This window comes from Leuciscus leuciscus (genome assembly GCF_965113295.1).
Source record: "Leuciscus leuciscus genome assembly, chromosome: 6".
Classification (NCBI taxonomy): Eukaryota; Metazoa; Chordata; class Actinopteri; order Cypriniformes; family Leuciscidae; genus Leuciscus; species Leuciscus leuciscus.
Genome location: NC_138730.1, coordinates 27,406 through 46,954, shown reverse-complemented (window position 1 = coordinate 46,954; position 19,549 = coordinate 27,406).

The window sequence follows — 19,549 nt, the reverse complement described above, 5'->3', positions numbered from 1 at the left end:
TAACATGCACGAGGTCCAGAGTTACGAGGCACGGGCTTGGTTAGGTGAAGAGAAAATCCATAAACTGTCCGAAGACACTTCAGGCTGTGCACTGGCCTTCGCTTCAACTGGCCGCTCCCCACACAAGCACCGAAATGCCCCAAGAAACCCCGAGAGAGACGCATACAATTATAAAACATTAAAAGAGGGCTAAAACGCCGTGGGCTAGATCCAAAAGGGCTACATTGCCGTGGTTTATGCCAACAAGGGCTTAATTTGAACAAAAAAACGAATGGTAGGTGTTAGCTAAGAGTGGTGAGGGGCATAAATCCCACGTCTGTATGGACATGGACCCTTTTTGGAGACGCTCAACGTCACAGTGGACGGAGGAAAAATGTATGTGGCTCTGCAACATCACTCAGACCAATGATGGCGGCCATTTTAACCAACTCCAGACCTGTATGGGTCGAAGAGAAAATTTTCCAAGGCTTCTGCTACATCACGAACCCCCAAATGATGGCAGCTGTACTCATTTTTACGGTTTCGAGTCATTCAGGCATACTTTCACGACGCGTTTCGAGCTTTCCCAAGGCTCCTCATCAGGTGAATTTAGAATGACAACTCTCTCAAATCCCTCTCGGCTTCCTCGTACTCGAGGGCGTGGTCACACTTGATTTTATAGTGGACTTCAGAGGGCGGGCGCCCCTCCCACTTGAACTAAAATACCTTTCAGCACTAAATGGTGCTTAGGGTTAGGTGAAGAGAAAATCCATAAACTGTCCGAAGACACTTCAGGCTGTGCACTGGCCTTCGCTTCAACTGGCCGCTCCCCACACAAGCACCGAAATGCCCCAAGAAACCCCGAGAGAGACGCATACAATTATAAAACATTAAAAGAGGGCTAAAACGCCGTGGGCTAGATCCAAAAGGGCTACATTGCCGTGGTTTATGCCAACAAGGGCTTAATTTGAACAAAAAAACGAATGGTAGGTGTTAGCTAAGAGTGGTGAGGGGCATAAATCCCACGTCTGTATGGACATGGACCCTTTTTGGAGACGCTCAACGTCACAGTGGACGGAGGAAAAATTTATGTGGCTCTGCAACATCACTCAGACCAATGATGGCGGCCATTTTAACCAACTCCAGACCTGTATGGGTCGAAGAGAAAATTTTCCAAGGCTTCTGCTACATCACGAACCCCCAAATGATGGCAGCTGTACTCATTTTTACGGTTTCGAGTCATTCAGGCATACTTTCACGACGCGTTTCGAGCTTTCCCAAGGCTCCTCATCAGGTGAATTTAGAATGACAACTCTCTCAAATCCCTCTCGGCTTCCTCGTGCTCGAGGGCGTGGTCACACTTGATTTTATAGTGGACTTCAGAGGGCGGGCGCCCCTCCCACTTGAACTAAAATACCTTTCAGCACTAAATGGTGCTTCATAAATCGTTTTTTGACTATCAATAAATTTATTTATCATTTTAATATTTAATAATTATACACATACCCCCCCAGACATCTCAAGGAACATCCAGATAACATGCACGAGGTCCAGAGTTACGAGGCACGGGCTTGGTTAGGTGAAGAGAAAATCCATAAACTGTCCGAAGACACTTCAGGCTGTGCACTGGCCTTCGCTTCAACTGGCCGCTCCCCACACAAGCACCGAAATGCCCCAAGAAACCCCGAGAGAGACGCATACAATTATAAAACATTAAAAGAGGGCTAAAACGCCGTGGGCTAGATCCAAAAGGGCTACATTGCCGTGGTTTATGCCAACAAGGGCTTAATTTGAACAAAAAAACGAATGGTAGGTGTTAGCTAAGAGTGGTGAGGGGCATAAATCCCACGTCTGTATGGACATGGACCCTTTTTGGAGACGCTCAACGTCACAGTGGACGGAGGAAAAATTTATGTGGCTCTGCAACATCACTCAGACCAATGATGGCGGCCATTTTAACCAACTCCAGACCTGTATGGGTCGAAGAGAAAATTTTCCAAGGCTTCTGCTACATCACGAACCCCCAAATGATGGCAGCTGTACTCATTTTTACGGTTTCGAGTCATTCAGGCATACTTTCACGACGCGTTTCGAGCTTTCCCAAGGCTCCTCATCAGGTGAATTTAGAATGACAACTCTCTCAAATCCCTCTCGGCTTCCTCGTGCTCGAGGGCGTGGTCACACTTGATTTTATAGTGGACTTCAGAGGGCGGGCGCCCCTCCCACTTGAACTAAAATACCTTTCAGCACTAAATGGTGCTTCATAAATCGTTTTTTGACTATCAATAAATTTATTTATCATTTTAATATTTAATAATTATACACATACCCCCCCAGACATCTCAAGGAACATCCAGATAACATGCACGAGGTCCAGAGTTACGAGGCACGGGCTTGGTTAGGTGAAGAGAAAATCCATAAACTGTCCGAAGACACTTCAGGCTGTGCACTGGCCTTCGCTTCAACTGGCCGCTCCCCACACAAGCACCGAAATGCCCCAAGAAACCCCGAGAGAGACGCATACAATTATAAAACATTAAAAGAGGGCTAAAACGCCGTGGGCTAGATCCAAAAGGGCTACATTGCCGTGGTTTATGCCAACAAGGGCTTAATTTGAACAAAAAAACGAATGGTAGGTGTTAGCTAAGAGTGGTGAGGGGCATAAATCCCACGTCTGTATGGACATGGACCCTTTTTGGAGACGCTCAACGTCACAGTGGACGGAGGAAAAATTTATGTGGCTCTGCAACATCACTCAGACCAATGATGGCGGCCATTTTAACCAACTCCAGACCTGTATGGGTCGAAGAGAAAATTTTCCAAGGCTTCTGCTACATCACGAACCCCCAAATGATGGCAGCTGTACTCATTTTTACGGTTTCGAGTCATTCAGGCATACTTTCACGACGCGTTTCGAGCTTTCCCAAGGCTCCTCATCAGGTGAATTTAGAATGACAACTCTCTCAAATCCCTCTCGGCTTCCTCGTGCTCGAGGGCGTGGTCACACTTGATTTTATAGTGGACTTCAGAGGGCGGGCGCCCCTCCCACTTGAACTAAAATACCTTTCAGCACTAAATGGTGCTTCATAAATCGTTTTTTGACTATCAATAAATTTATTTATCATTTTAATATTTAATAATTATACACATAGAGTTAGGGTTAGGGTTAGGGTGGTTAGGGTTAGATGAAGAGAAAATCCATAAACTGTCCGAAGACACTTCAGGCTGTGCACTGGCCTTCGCTTCAACTGGCCGCTCCCCACACAAGCACCGAAATGCCCCAAGAAACCCCGAGAGAGACGCATACAATTATAAAACATTAAAAGAGGGCTAAAACGCCGTGGGCTAGATCCAAAAGGGCTACATTGCCGTGGTTTATGCCAACAAGGGCTTAATTTGAACAAAAAAAACGAATGGTAGGTGTTAGCTAAGAGTGGTGAGGGGCATAAATCCCACGTCTGTATGGACATGGACCCTTTTTGGAGACGCTCAACGTCACAGTGGACGGAGGAAAAATTTATGTGGCTCTGCAACATCACTCAGACCAATGATGGCGGCCATTTTAACCAACTCCAGACCTGTATGGGTCGAAGAGAAAATTTTCCAAGGCTTCTGCTACATCACGAACCCCCAAATGATGGCAGCTGTACTCATTTTTACGGTTTCGAGTCATTCAGGCATACTTTCACGACGCGTTTCGAGCTTTCCCAAGGCTCCTCATCAGGTGAATTTAGAATGACAACTCTCTCAAATCCCTCTCGGCTTCCTCGTGCTCGAGGGCGTGGTCACACTTGATTTTATAGTGGACTTCAGAGGGCGGGCGCCCCTCCCACTTGAACTAAAATACCTTTCAGCACTAAATGGTGCTTCATAAATCGTTTTTTGACTATCAATAAATTTATTTATCATTTTAATATTTAATAATTATACACATACCCCCCCAGACATCTCAAGGAACATCCAGATAACATGCACGAGGTCCAGAGTTACGAGGCACGGGCTTGGTTAGGTGAAGAGAAAATCCATAAACTGTCCGAAGACACTTCAGGCTGTGCACTGGCCTTCGCTTCAACTGGCCGCTCCCCACACAAGCACCGAAATGCCCCAAGAAACCCCGAGAGAGACGCATACAATTATAAAACATTAAAAGAGGGCTAAAACGCCGTGGGCTAGATCCAAAAGGGCTACATTGCCGTGGTTTATGCCAACAAGGGCTTAATTTGAACAAAAAAAACGAATGGTAGGTGTTAGCTAAGAGTGGTGAGGGGCATAAATCCCACGTCTGTATGGACATGGACCCTTTTTGGAGACGCTCAACGTCACAGTGGACGGAGGAAAAATTTATGTGGCTCTGCAACATCACTCAGACCAATGATGGCGGCCATTTTAACCAACTCCAGACCTGTATGGGTCGAAGAGAAAATTTTCCAAGGCTTCTGCTACATCACGAACCCCCAAATGATGGCAGCTGTACTCATTTTTACGGTTTCGAGTCATTCAGGCATACTTTCACGACGCGTTTCGAGCTTTCCCAAGGCTCCTCATCAGGTGAATTTAGAATGACAACTCTCTCAAATCCCTCTCGGCTTCCTCGTGCTCGAGGGCGTGGTCACACTTGATTTTATAGTGGACTTCAGAGGGCGGGCGCCCCTCCCACTTGAACTAAAATACCTTTCAGCACTAAATGGTGCTTCATAAATCGTTTTTTGACTATCAATAAATTTATTTATCATTTTAATATTTAATAATTATACACATACCCCCCCAGACATCTCAAGGAACATCCAGATAACATGCACGAGGTCCAGAGTTACGAGGCACGGGCTTGGTTAGGTGAAGAGAAAATCCATAAACTGTCCGAAGACACTTCAGGCTGTGCACTGGCCTTCGCTTCAACTGGCCGCTCCCCACACAAGCACCGAAATGCCCCAAGAAACCCCGAGAGAGACGCATACAATTATAAAACATTAAAAGAGGGCTAAAACGCCGTGGGCTAGATCCAAAAGGGCTACATTGCCGTGGTTTATGCCAACAAGGGCTTAATTTGAACAAAAAAAACGAATGGTAGGTGTTAGCTAAGAGTGGTGAGGGGCATAAATCCCACGTCTGTATGGACATGGACCCTTTTTGGAGACGCTCAACGTCACAGTGGACGGAGGAAAAATTTATGTGGCTCTGCAACATCACTCAGACCAATGATGGCGGCCATTTTAACCAACTCCAGACCTGTATGGGTCGAAGAGAAAATTTTCCAAGGCTTCTGCTACATCACGAACCCCCAAATGATGGCAGCTGTACTCATTTTTACGGTTTCGAGTCATTCAGGCATACTTTCACGACGCGTTTCGAGCTTTCCCAAGGCTCCTCATCAGGTGAATTTAGAATGACAACTCTCTCAAATCCCTCTCGGCTTCCTCGTGCTCGAGGGCGTGGTCACACTTGATTTTATAGTGGACTTCAGAGGGCGGGCGCCCCTCCCACTTGAACTAAAATACCTTTCAGCACTAAATGGTGCTTCATAAATCGTTTTTTGACTATCAATAAATTTATTTATCATTTTAATATTTAATAATTATACACATACCCCCCCAGACATCTCAAGGAACATCCAGATAACATGCACGAGGTCCAGAGTTACGAGGCACGGGCTTGGTTAGGTGAAGAGAAAATCCATAAACTGTCCGAAGACACTTCAGGCTGTGCACTGGCCTTCGCTTCAACTGGCCGCTCCCCACACAAGCACCGAAATGCCCCAAGAAACCCCGAGAGAGACGCATACAATTATAAAACATTAAAAGAGGGCTAAAACGCCGTGGGCTAGATCCAAAAGGGCTACATTGCCGTGGTTTATGCCAACAAGGGCTTAATTTGAACAAAAAAAACGAATGGTAGGTGTTAGCTAAGAGTGGTGAGGGGCATAAATCCCACGTCTGTATGGACATGGACCCTTTTTGGAGACGCTCAACGTCACAGTGGACGGAGGAAAAATTTATGTGGCTCTGCAACATCACTCAGACCAATGATGGCGGCCATTTTAACCAACTCCAGACCTGTATGGGTCGAAGAGAAAATTTTCCAAGGCTTCTGCTACATCACGAACCCCCAAATGATGGCAGCTGTACTCATTTTTACGGTTTCGAGTCATTCAGGCATACTTTCACGACGCGTTTCGAGCTTTCCCAAGGCTCCTCATCAGGTGAATTTAGAATGACAACTCTCTCAAATCCCTCTCGGCTTCCTCGTGCTCGAGGGCGTGGTCACACTTGATTTTATAGTGGACTTCAGAGGGCGGGCGCCCCTCCCACTTGAACTAAAATACCTTTCAGCACTAAATGGTGCTTCATAAATCGTTTTTTGACTATCAATAAATTTATTTATCATTTTAATATTTAATAATTATACACATACCCCCCCAGACATCTCAAGGAACATCCAGATAACATGCACGAGGTCCAGAGTTACGAGGCACGGGCTTGGTTAGGTGAAGAGAAAATCCATAAACTGTCCGAAGACACTTCAGGCTGTGCACTGGCCTTCGCTTCAACTGGCCGCTCCCCACACAAGCACCGAAATGCCCCAAGAAACCCCGAGAGAGACGCATACAATTATAAAACATTAAAAGAGGGCTAAAACGCCGTGGGCTAGATCCAAAAGGGCTACATTGCCGTGGTTTATGCCAACAAGGGCTTAATTTGAACAAAAAAAACGAATGGTAGGTGTTAGCTAAGAGTGGTGAGGGGCATAAATCCCACGTCTGTATGGACATGGACCCTTTTTGGAGACGCTCAACGTCACAGTGGACGGAGGAAAAATTTATGTGGCTCTGCAACATCACTCAGACCAATGATGGCGGCCATTTTAACCAACTCCAGACCTGTATGGGTCGAAGAGAAAATTTTCCAAGGCTTCTGCTACATCACGAACCCCCAAATGATGGCAGCTGTACTCATTTTTACGGTTTCGAGTCATTCAGGCATACTTTCACGACGCGTTTCGAGCTTTCCCAAGGCTCCTCATCAGGTGAATTTAGAATGACAACTCTCTCAAATCCCTCTCGGCTTCCTCGTGCTCGAGGGCGTGGTCACACTTGATTTTATAGTGGACTTCAGAGGGCGGGCGCCCCTCCCACTTGAACTAAAATACCTTTCAGCACTAAATGGTGCTTCATAAATCGTTTTTTGACTATCAATAAATTTATTTATCATTTTAATATTTAATAATTATACACATACCCCCCCAGACATCTCAAGGAACATCCAGATAACATGCACGAGGTCCAGAGTTACGAGGCACGGGCTTGGTTAGGTGAAGAGAAAATCCATAAACTGTCCGAAGACACTTCAGGCTGTGCACTGGCCTTCGCTTCAACTGGCCGCTCCCCACACAAGCACCGAAATGCCCCAAGAAACCCCGAGAGAGACGCATACAATTATAAAACATTAAAAGAGGGCTAAAACGCCGTGGGCTAGATCCAAAAGGGCTACATTGCCGTGGTTTATGCCAACAAGGGCTTAATTTGAACAAAAAAAACGAATGGTAGGTGTTAGCTAAGAGTGGTGAGGGGCATAAATCCCACGTCTGTATGGACATGGACCCTTTTTGGAGACGCTCAACGTCACAGTGGACGGAGGAAAAATTTATGTGGCTCTGCAACATCACTCAGACCAATGATGGCGGCCATTTTAACCAACTCCAGACCTGTATGGGTCGAAGAGAAAATTTTCCAAGGCTTCTGCTACATCACGAACCCCCAAATGATGGCAGCTGTACTCATTTTTACGGTTTCGAGTCATTCAGGCATACTTTCACGACGCGTTTCGAGCTTTCCCAAGGCTCCTCATCAGGTGAATTTAGAATGACAACTCTCTCAAATCCCTCTCGGCTTCCTCGTGCTCGAGGGCGTGGTCACACTTGATTTTATAGTGGACTTCAGAGGGCGGGCGCCCCTCCCACTTGAACTAAAATACCTTTCAGCACTAAATGGTGCTTCATAAATCGTTTTTTGACTATCAATAAATTTATTTATCATTTTAATATTTAATAATTATACACATACCCCCCCAGACATCTCAAGGAACATCCAGATAACATGCACGAGGTCCAGAGTTACGAGGCACGGGCTTGGTTAGGTGAAGAGAAAATCCATAAACTGTCCGAAGACACTTCAGGCTGTGCACTGGCCTTCGCTTCAACTGGCCGCTCCCCACACAAGCACCGAAATGCCCCAAGAAACCCCGAGAGAGACGCATACAATTATAAAACATTAAAAGAGGGCTAAAACGCCGTGGGCTAGATCCAAAAGGGCTACATTGCCGTGGTTTATGCCAACAAGGGCTTAATTTGAACAAAAAAAACGAATGGTAGGTGTTAGCTAAGAGTGGTGAGGGGCATAAATCCCACGTCTGTATGGACATGGACCCTTTTTGGAGACGCTCAACGTCACAGTGGACGGAGGAAAAATTTATGTGGCTCTGCAACATCACTCAGACCAATGATGGCGGCCATTTTAACCAACTCCAGACCTGTATGGGTCGAAGAGAAAATTTTCCAAGGCTTCTGCTACATCACGAACCCCCAAATGATGGCAGCTGTACTCATTTTTACGGTTTCGAGTCATTCAGGCATACTTTCACGACGCGTTTCGAGCTTTCCCAAGGCTCCTCATCAGGTGAATTTAGAATGACAACTCTCTCAAATCCCTCTCGGCTTCCTCGTACTCGAGGGCGTGGTCACACTTGATTTTATAGTGGACTTCAGAGGGCGGGCGCCCCTCCCACTTGAACTAAAATACCTTTCAGCACTAAATGGTGCTTCATAAATCGTTTTTTGACTATCAATAAATTTATTTATCATTTTAATATTTAATAATTATACACATACCCCCCCAGACATCTCAAGGAACATCCAGATAACATGCACGAGGTCCAGAGTTACGAGGCACGGGCTTGGTTAGGTGAAGAGAAAATCCATAAACTGTCCGAAGACACTTCAGGCTGTGCACTGGCCTTCGCTTCAACTGGCCGCTCCCCACACAAGCACCGAAATGCCCCAAGAAACCCCGAGAGAGACGCATACAATTATAAAACATTAAAAGAGGGCTAAAACGCCGTGGGCTAGATCCAAAAGGGCTACATTGCCGTGGTTTATGCCAACAAGGGCTTAATTTGAACAAAAAAACGAATGGTAGGTGTTAGCTAAGAGTGGTGAGGGGCATAAATCCCACGTCTGTATGGACATGGACCCTTTTTGGAGACGCTCAACGTCACAGTGGACGGAGGAAAAATGTATGTGGCTCTGCAACATCACTCAGACCAATGATGGCGGCCATTTTAACCAACTCCAGACCTGTATGGGTCGAAGAGAAAATTTTCCAAGGCTTCTGCTACATCACGAACCCCCAAATGATGGCAGCTGTACTCATTTTTACGGTTTCGAGTCATTCAGGCATACTTTCACGACGCGTTTCGAGCTTTCCCAAGGCTCCTCATCAGGTGAATTTAGAATGACAACTCTCTCAAATCCCTCTCGGCTTCCTCGTACTCGAGGGCGTGGTCACACTTGATTTTATAGTGGACTTCAGAGGGCGGGCGCCCCTCCCACTTGAACTAAAATACCTTTCAGCACTAAATGGTGCTTCATAAATCGTTTTTTGACTATCAATAAATTTATTTATCATTTTAATATTTAATAATTATACACATACCCCCCCAGACATCTCAAGGAACATCCAGATAACATGCACGAGGTCCAGAGTTACGAGGCACGGGCTTGGTTAGGTGAAGAGAAAATCCATAAACTGTCCGAAGACACTTCAGGCTGTGCACTGGCCTTCGCTTCAACTGGCCGCTCCCCACACAAGCACCGAAATGCCCCAAGAAACCCCGAGAGAGACGCATACAATTATAAAACATTAAAAGAGGGCTAAAACGCCGTGGGCTAGATCCAAAAGGGCTACATTGCCGTGGTTTATGCCAACAAGGGCTTAATTTGAACAAAAAAACGAATGGTAGGTGTTAGCTAAGAGTGGTGAGGGGCATAAATCCCACGTCTGTATGGACATGGACCCTTTTTGGAGACGCTCAACGTCACAGTGGACGGAGGAAAAATGTATGTGGCTCTGCAACATCACTCAGACCAATGATGGCGGCCATTTTAACCAACTCCAGACCTGTATGGGTCGAAGAGAAAATTTTCCAAGGCTTCTGCTACATCACGAACCCCCAAATGATGGCAGCTGTACTCATTTTTACGGTTTCGAGTCATTCAGGCATACTTTCACGACGCGTTTCGAGCTTTCCCAAGGCTCCTCATCAGGTGAATTTAGAATGACAACTCTCTCAAATCCCTCTCGGCTTCCTCGTACTCGAGGGCGTGGTCACACTTGATTTTATAGTGGACTTCAGAGGGCGGGCGCCCCTCCCACTTGAACTAAAATACCTTTCAGCACTAAATGGTGCTTAGGGTTAGGTGAAGAGAAAATCCATAAACTGTCCGAAGACACTTCAGGCTGTGCACTGGCCTTCGCTTCAACTGGCCGCTCCCCACACAAGCACCGAAATGCCCCAAGAAACCCCGAGAGAGACGCATACAATTATAAAACATTAAAAGAGGGCTAAAACGCCGTGGGCTAGATCCAAAAGGGCTACATTGCCGTGGTTTATGCCAACAAGGGCTTAATTTGAACAAAAAAACGAATGGTAGGTGTTAGCTAAGAGTGGTGAGGGGCATAAATCCCACGTCTGTATGGACATGGACCCTTTTTGGAGACGCTCAACGTCACAGTGGACGGAGGAAAAATTTATGTGGCTCTGCAACATCACTCAGACCAATGATGGCGGCCATTTTAACCAACTCCAGACCTGTATGGGTCGAAGAGAAAATTTTCCAAGGCTTCTGCTACATCACGAACCCCCAAATGATGGCAGCTGTACTCATTTTTACGGTTTCGAGTCATTCAGGCATACTTTCACGACGCGTTTCGAGCTTTCCCAAGGCTCCTCATCAGGTGAATTTAGAATGACAACTCTCTCAAATCCCTCTCGGCTTCCTCGTGCTCGAGGGCGTGGTCACACTTGATTTTATAGTGGACTTCAGAGGGCGGGCGCCCCTCCCACTTGAACTAAAATACCTTTCAGCACTAAATGGTGCTTCATAAATCGTTTTTTGACTATCAATAAATTTATTTATCATTTTAATATTTAATAATTATACACATACCCCCCCAGACATCTCAAGGAACATCCAGATAACATGCACGAGGTCCAGAGTTACGAGGCACGGGCTTGGTTAGGTGAAGAGAAAATCCATAAACTGTCCGAAGACACTTCAGGCTGTGCACTGGCCTTCGCTTCAACTGGCCGCTCCCCACACAAGCACCGAAATGCCCCAAGAAACCCCGAGAGAGACGCATACAATTATAAAACATTAAAAGAGGGCTAAAACGCCGTGGGCTAGATCCAAAAGGGCTACATTGCCGTGGTTTATGCCAACAAGGGCTTAATTTGAACAAAAAAACGAATGGTAGGTGTTAGCTAAGAGTGGTGAGGGGCATAAATCCCACGTCTGTATGGACATGGACCCTTTTTGGAGACGCTCAACGTCACAGTGGACGGAGGAAAAATTTATGTGGCTCTGCAACATCACTCAGACCAATGATGGCGGCCATTTTAACCAACTCCAGACCTGTATGGGTCGAAGAGAAAATTTTCCAAGGCTTCTGCTACATCACGAACCCCCAAATGATGGCAGCTGTACTCATTTTTACGGTTTCGAGTCATTCAGGCATACTTTCACGACGCGTTTCGAGCTTTCCCAAGGCTCCTCATCAGGTGAATTTAGAATGACAACTCTCTCAAATCCCTCTCGGCTTCCTCGTGCTCGAGGGCGTGGTCACACTTGATTTTATAGTGGACTTCAGAGGGCGGGCGCCCCTCCCACTTGAACTAAAATACCTTTCAGCACTAAATGGTGCTTCATAAATCGTTTTTTGACTATCAATAAATTTATTTATCATTTTAATATTTAATAATTATACACATACCCCCCCAGACATCTCAAGGAACATCCAGATAACATGCACGAGGTCCAGAGTTACGAGGCACGGGCTTGGTTAGGTGAAGAGAAAATCCATAAACTGTCCGAAGACACTTCAGGCTGTGCACTGGCCTTCGCTTCAACTGGCCGCTCCCCACACAAGCACCGAAATGCCCCAAGAAACCCCGAGAGAGACGCATACAATTATAAAACATTAAAAGAGGGCTAAAACGCCGTGGGCTAGATCCAAAAGGGCTACATTGCCGTGGTTTATGCCAACAAGGGCTTAATTTGAACAAAAAAACGAATGGTAGGTGTTAGCTAAGAGTGGTGAGGGGCATAAATCCCACGTCTGTATGGACATGGACCCTTTTTGGAGACGCTCAACGTCACAGTGGACGGAGGAAAAATTTATGTGGCTCTGCAACATCACTCAGACCAATGATGGCGGCCATTTTAACCAACTCCAGACCTGTATGGGTCGAAGAGAAAATTTTCCAAGGCTTCTGCTACATCACGAACCCCCAAATGATGGCAGCTGTACTCATTTTTACGGTTTCGAGTCATTCAGGCATACTTTCACGACGCGTTTCGAGCTTTCCCAAGGCTCCTCATCAGGTGAATTTAGAATGACAACTCTCTCAAATCCCTCTCGGCTTCCTCGTGCTCGAGGGCGTGGTCACACTTGATTTTATAGTGGACTTCAGAGGGCGGGCGCCCCTCCCACTTGAACTAAAATACCTTTCAGCACTAAATGGTGCTTCATAAATCGTTTTTTGACTATCAATAAATTTATTTATCATTTTAATATTTAATAATTATACACATAGAGTTAGGGTTAGGGTTAGGGTGGTTAGGGTTAGATGAAGAGAAAATCCATAAACTGTCCGAAGACACTTCAGGCTGTGCACTGGCCTTCGCTTCAACTGGCCGCTCCCCACACAAGCACCGAAATGCCCCAAGAAACCCCGAGAGAGACGCATACAATTATAAAACATTAAAAGAGGGCTAAAACGCCGTGGGCTAGATCCAAAAGGGCTACATTGCCGTGGTTTATGCCAACAAGGGCTTAATTTGAACAAAAAAAACGAATGGTAGGTGTTAGCTAAGAGTGGTGAGGGGCATAAATCCCACGTCTGTATGGACATGGACCCTTTTTGGAGACGCTCAACGTCACAGTGGACGGAGGAAAAATTTATGTGGCTCTGCAACATCACTCAGACCAATGATGGCGGCCATTTTAACCAACTCCAGACCTGTATGGGTCGAAGAGAAAATTTTCCAAGGCTTCTGCTACATCACGAACCCCCAAATGATGGCAGCTGTACTCATTTTTACGGTTTCGAGTCATTCAGGCATACTTTCACGACGCGTTTCGAGCTTTCCCAAGGCTCCTCATCAGGTGAATTTAGAATGACAACTCTCTCAAATCCCTCTCGGCTTCCTCGTGCTCGAGGGCGTGGTCACACTTGATTTTATAGTGGACTTCAGAGGGCGGGCGCCCCTCCCACTTGAACTAAAATACCTTTCAGCACTAAATGGTGCTTCATAAATCGTTTTTTGACTATCAATAAATTTATTTATCATTTTAATATTTAATAATTATACACATACCCCCCCAGACATCTCAAGGAACATCCAGATAACATGCACGAGGTCCAGAGTTACGAGGCACGGGCTTGGTTAGGTGAAGAGAAAATCCATAAACTGTCCGAAGACACTTCAGGCTGTGCACTGGCCTTCGCTTCAACTGGCCGCTCCCCACACAAGCACCGAAATGCCCCAAGAAACCCCGAGAGAGACGCATACAATTATAAAACATTAAAAGAGGGCTAAAACGCCGTGGGCTAGATCCAAAAGGGCTACATTGCCGTGGTTTATGCCAACAAGGGCTTAATTTGAACAAAAAAAACGAATGGTAGGTGTTAGCTAAGAGTGGTGAGGGGCATAAATCCCACGTCTGTATGGACATGGACCCTTTTTGGAGACGCTCAACGTCACAGTGGACGGAGGAAAAATTTATGTGGCTCTGCAACATCACTCAGACCAATGATGGCGGCCATTTTAACCAACTCCAGACCTGTATGGGTCGAAGAGAAAATTTTCCAAGGCTTCTGCTACATCACGAACCCCCAAATGATGGCAGCTGTACTCATTTTTACGGTTTCGAGTCATTCAGGCATACTTTCACGACGCGTTTCGAGCTTTCCCAAGGCTCCTCATCAGGTGAATTTAGAATGACAACTCTCTCAAATCCCTCTCGGCTTCCTCGTGCTCGAGGGCGTGGTCACACTTGATTTTATAGTGGACTTCAGAGGGCGGGCGCCCCTCCCACTTGAACTAAAATACCTTTCAGCACTAAATGGTGCTTCATAAATCGTTTTTTGACTATCAATAAATTTATTTATCATTTTAATATTTAATAATTATACACATACCCCCCCAGACATCTCAAGGAACATCCAGATAACATGCACGAGGTCCAGAGTTACGAGGCACGGGCTTGGTTAGGTGAAGAGAAAATCCATAAACTGTCCGAAGACACTTCAGGCTGTGCACTGGCCTTCGCTTCAACTGGCCGCTCCCCACACAAGCACCGAAATGCCCCAAGAAACCCCGAGAGAGACGCATACAATTATAAAACATTAAAAGAGGGCTAAAACGCCGTGGGCTAGATCCAAAAGGGCTACATTGCCGTGGTTTATGCCAACAAGGGCTTAATTTGAACAAAAAAAACGAATGGTAGGTGTTAGCTAAGAGTGGTGAGGGGCATAAATCCCACGTCTGTATGGACATGGACCCTTTTTGGAGACGCTCAACGTCACAGTGGACGGAGGAAAAATTTATGTGGCTCTGCAACATCACTCAGACCAATGATGGCGGCCATTTTAACCAACTCCAGACCTGTATGGGTCGAAGAGAAAATTTTCCAAGGCTTCTGCTACATCACGAACCCCCAAATGATGGCAGCTGTACTCATTTTTACGGTTTCGAGTCATTCAGGCATACTTTCACGACGCGTTTCGAGCTTTCCCAAGGCTCCTCATCAGGTGAATTTAGAATGACAACTCTCTCAAATCCCTCTCGGCTTCCTCGTGCTCGAGGGCGTGGTCACACTTGATTTTATAGTGGACTTCAGAGGGCGGGCGCCCCTCCCACTTGAACTAAAATACCTTTCAGCACTAAATGGTGCTTCATAAATCGTTTTTTGACTATCAATAAATTTATTTATCATTTTAATATTTAATAATTATACACATACCCCCCCAGACATCTCAAGGAACATCCAGATAACATGCACGAGGTCCAGAGTTACGAGGCACGGGCTTGGTTAGGTGAAGAGAAAATCCATAAACTGTCCGAAGACACTTCAGGCTGTGCACTGGCCTTCGCTTCAACTGGCCGCTCCCCACACAAGCACCGAAATGCCCCAAGAAACCCCGAGAGAGACGCATACAATTATAAAACATTAAAAGAGGGCTAAAACGCCGTGGGCTAGATCCAAAAGGGCTACATTGCCGTGGTTTATGCCAACAAGGGCTTAATTTGAACAAAAAAAACGAATGGTAGGTGTTAGCTAAGAGTGGTGAGGGGCATAAATCCCACGTCTGTATGGACATGGACCCTTTTTGGAGACGCTCAACGTCACAGTGGACGGAGGAAAAATTTATGTGGCTCTGCAACATCACTCAGACCAATGATGGCGGCCATTTTAACCAACTCCAGACCTGTATGGGTCGAAGAGAAAATTTTCCAAGGCTTCTGCTACATCACGAACCCCCAAATGATGGCAGCTGTACTCATTTTTACGGTTTCGAGTCATTCAGGCATACTTTCACGACGCGTTTCGAGCTTTCCCAAGGCTCCTCATCAGGTGAATTTAGAATGACAACTCTCTCAAATCCCTCTCGGCTTCCTCGTGCTCGAGGGCGTGGTCACACTTGATTTTATAGTGGACTTCAGAGGGCGGGCGCCCCTCCCACTTGAACTAAAATACCTTTCAGCACTAAATGGTGCTTCATAAATCGTTTTTTGACTATCAATAAATTTATTTATCATTTTAATATTTAATAATTATACACATACCCCCCCAGACATCTCAAGGAACATCCAGATAACATGCACGAGGTCCAGAGTTACGAGGCACGGGCTTGGTTAGGTGAAGAGAAAATCCATAAACTGTCCGAAGACACTTCAGGCTGTGCACTGGCCTTCGCTTCAACTGGCCGCTCCCCACACAAGCACCGAAATGCCCCAAGAAACCCCGAGAGAGACGCATACAATTATAAAACATTAAAAGAGGGCTAAAACGCCGTGGGCTAGATCCAAAAGGGCTACATTGCCGTGGTTTATGCCAACAAGGGCTTAATTTGAACAAAAAAAACGAATGGTAGGTGTTAGCTAAGAGTGGTGAGGGGCATAAATCCCACGTCTGTATGGACATGGACCCTTTTTGGAGACGCTCAACGTCACAGTGGACGGAGGAAAAATTTATGTGGCTCTGCAACATCACTCAGACCAATGATGGCGGCCATTTTAACCAACTCCAGACCTGTATGGGTCGAAGAGAAAATTTTCCAAGGCTTCTGCTACATCACGAACCCCCAAATGATGGCAGCTGTACTCATTTTTACGGTTTCGAGTCATTCAGGCATACTTTCACGACGCGTTTCGAGCTTTCCCAAGGCTCCTCATCAGGTGAATTTAGAATGACAACTCTCTCAAATCCCTCTCGGCTTCCTCGTGCTCGAGGGCGTGGTCACACTTGATTTTATAGTGGACTTCAGAGGGCGGGCGCCCCTCCCACTTGAACTAAAATACCTTTCAGCACTAAATGGTGCTTCATAAATCGTTTTTTGACTATCAATAAATTTATTTATCATTTTAATATTTAATAATTATACACATACCCCCCCAGACATCTCAAGGAACATCCAGATAACATGCACGAGGTCCAGAGTTACGAGGCACGGGCTTGGTTAGGTGAAGAGAAAATCCATAAACTGTCCGAAGACACTTCAGGCTGTGCACTGGCCTTCGCTTCAACTGGCCGCTCCCCACACAAGCACCGAAATGCCCCAAGAAACCCCGAGAGAGACGCATACAATTATAAAACATTAAAAGAGGGCTAAAACGCCGTGGGCTAGATCCAAAAGGGCTACATTGCCGTGGTTTATGCCAACAAGGGCTTAATTTGAACAAAAAAAACGAATGGTAGGTGTTAGCTAAGAGTGGTGAGGGGCATAAATCCCACGTCTGTATGGACATGGACCCTTTTTGGAGACGCTCAACGTCACAGTGGACGGAGGAAAAATTTATGTGGCTCTGCAACATCACTCAGACCAATGATGGCGGCCATTTTAACCAACTCCAGACCTGTATGGGTCGAAGAGAAAATTTTCCAAGGCTTCTGCTACATCACGAACCCCCAAATGATGGCAGCTGTACTCATTTTTACGGTTTCGAGTCATTCAGGCATACTTTCACGACGCGTTTCGAGCTTTCCCAAGGCTCCTCATCAGGTGAATTTAGAATGACAACTCTCTCAAATCCCTCTCGGCTTCCTCGTGCTCGAGGGCGTGGTCACACTTGATTTTATAGTGGACTTCAGAGGGCGGGCGCCCCTCCCACTTGAACTAAAATACCTTTCAGCACTAAATGGTGCTTCATAAATCGTTTTTTGACTATCAATAAATTTATTTATCATTTTAATATTTAATAATTATACACATACCCCCCCAGACATCTCAAGGAACATCCAGATAACATGCACGAGGTCCAGAGTTACGAGGCACGGGCTTGGTTAGGTGAAGAGAAAATCCATAAACTGTCCGAAGACACTTCAGGCTGTGCACTGGCCTTCGCTTCAACTGGCCGCTCCCCACACAAGCACCGAAATGCCCCAAGAAACCCCGAGAGAGACGCATACAATTATAAAACATTAAAAGAGGGCTAAAACGCCGTGGGCTAGATCCAAAAGGGCTACATTGCCGTGGTTTATGCCAACAAGGGCTTAATTTGAACAAAAAAAACGAATGGTAGGTGTTAGCTAAGAGTGGTGAGGGGCATAAATCCCACGTCTGTATGGACATGGACCCTTTTTGGAGACGCTCAACGTCACAGTGGACGGAGGAAAAATTTATGTGGCTCTGCAACATCACTCAGACCAATGATGGCGGCCATTTTAACCAACTCCAGACCTGTATGGGTCGAAGAGAAAATTTTCCAAGGCTTCTGCTACATCACGAACCCCCAAATGATGGCAGCTGTACTCATTTTTACGGTTTCGAGTCATTCAGGCATACTTTCACGACGCGTTTCGAGCTTTCCCAAGGCTCCTCATCAGGTGAATTTAGAATGACAACTCTCTCAAATCCCTCTCGGCTTCCTCGTGCTCGAGGGCGTGGTCACACTTGATTTTATAGTGGACTTCAGAGGGCGGGCGCCCCTCCCACTTGAACTAAAATACCTTTCAGCACTAAATGGTGCTTCATAAATCGTTTTTTGACTATCAATAAATTTATTTATCATTTTAATATTTAATAATTATACACATACCCCCCCAGACATCTCAAGGAACATCCAGATAACATGCACGAGGTCCAGAGTTACGAGGCACGGGCTTGGTTAGGTGAAGAGAAAATCCATAAACTGTCCGAAGACACTTCAGGCTGTGCACTGGCCTTCGCTTCAACTGGCCGCTCCCCACACAAGCACCGAAATGCCCCAAGAAACCCCGAGAGAGACGCATACAATTATAAAACATTAAAAGAGGGCTAAAACGCCGTGGGCTAGATCCAAAAGGGCTACATTGCCGTGGTTTATGCCAACAAGGGCTTAATTTGAACAAAAAAAACGAATGGTAGGTGTTAGCTAAGAGTGGTGAGGGGCATAAATCCCACGTCTGTATGGACATGGACCCTTTTTGGAGACGCTCAACGTCACAGTGGACGGAGGAAAAATTTATGTGGCTCTGCAACATCACTCAGACCAATGATGGCGGCCATTTTAACCAACTCCAGACCTGTATGGGTCGAAGAGAAAATTTTCCAAGGCTTCTGCTACATCACGAACCCCCAAATGATGGCAGCTGTACTCATTTTTACGGTTTCGAGTCATTCAGGCATACTTTCACGACGCGTTTCGAGCTTTCCCAAGGCTCCTCATCAGGTGAATTTAGAATGACAACTCTCTCAAATCCCTCTCGGCTTCCTCGTGCTCGAGGGCGTGGTCACACTTGATTTTATAGTGGACTTCAGAGGGCGGGCGCCCCTCCCACTTGAACTAAAATACCTTTCAGCACTAAATGGTGCTTCATAAATCGTTTTTTGACTATCAATAAATTTATTTATCATTTTAATATTTAATAATTATACACATACCCCCCCAGACATCTCAAGGAACATCCAGATAACATGCACGAGGTCCAGAGTTACGAGGCACGGGCTTGGTTAGGTGAAGAGAAAATCCATAAACTGTCCGAAGACACTTCAGGCTGTGCACTGGCCTTCGCTTCAACTGGCCGCTCCCCACACAA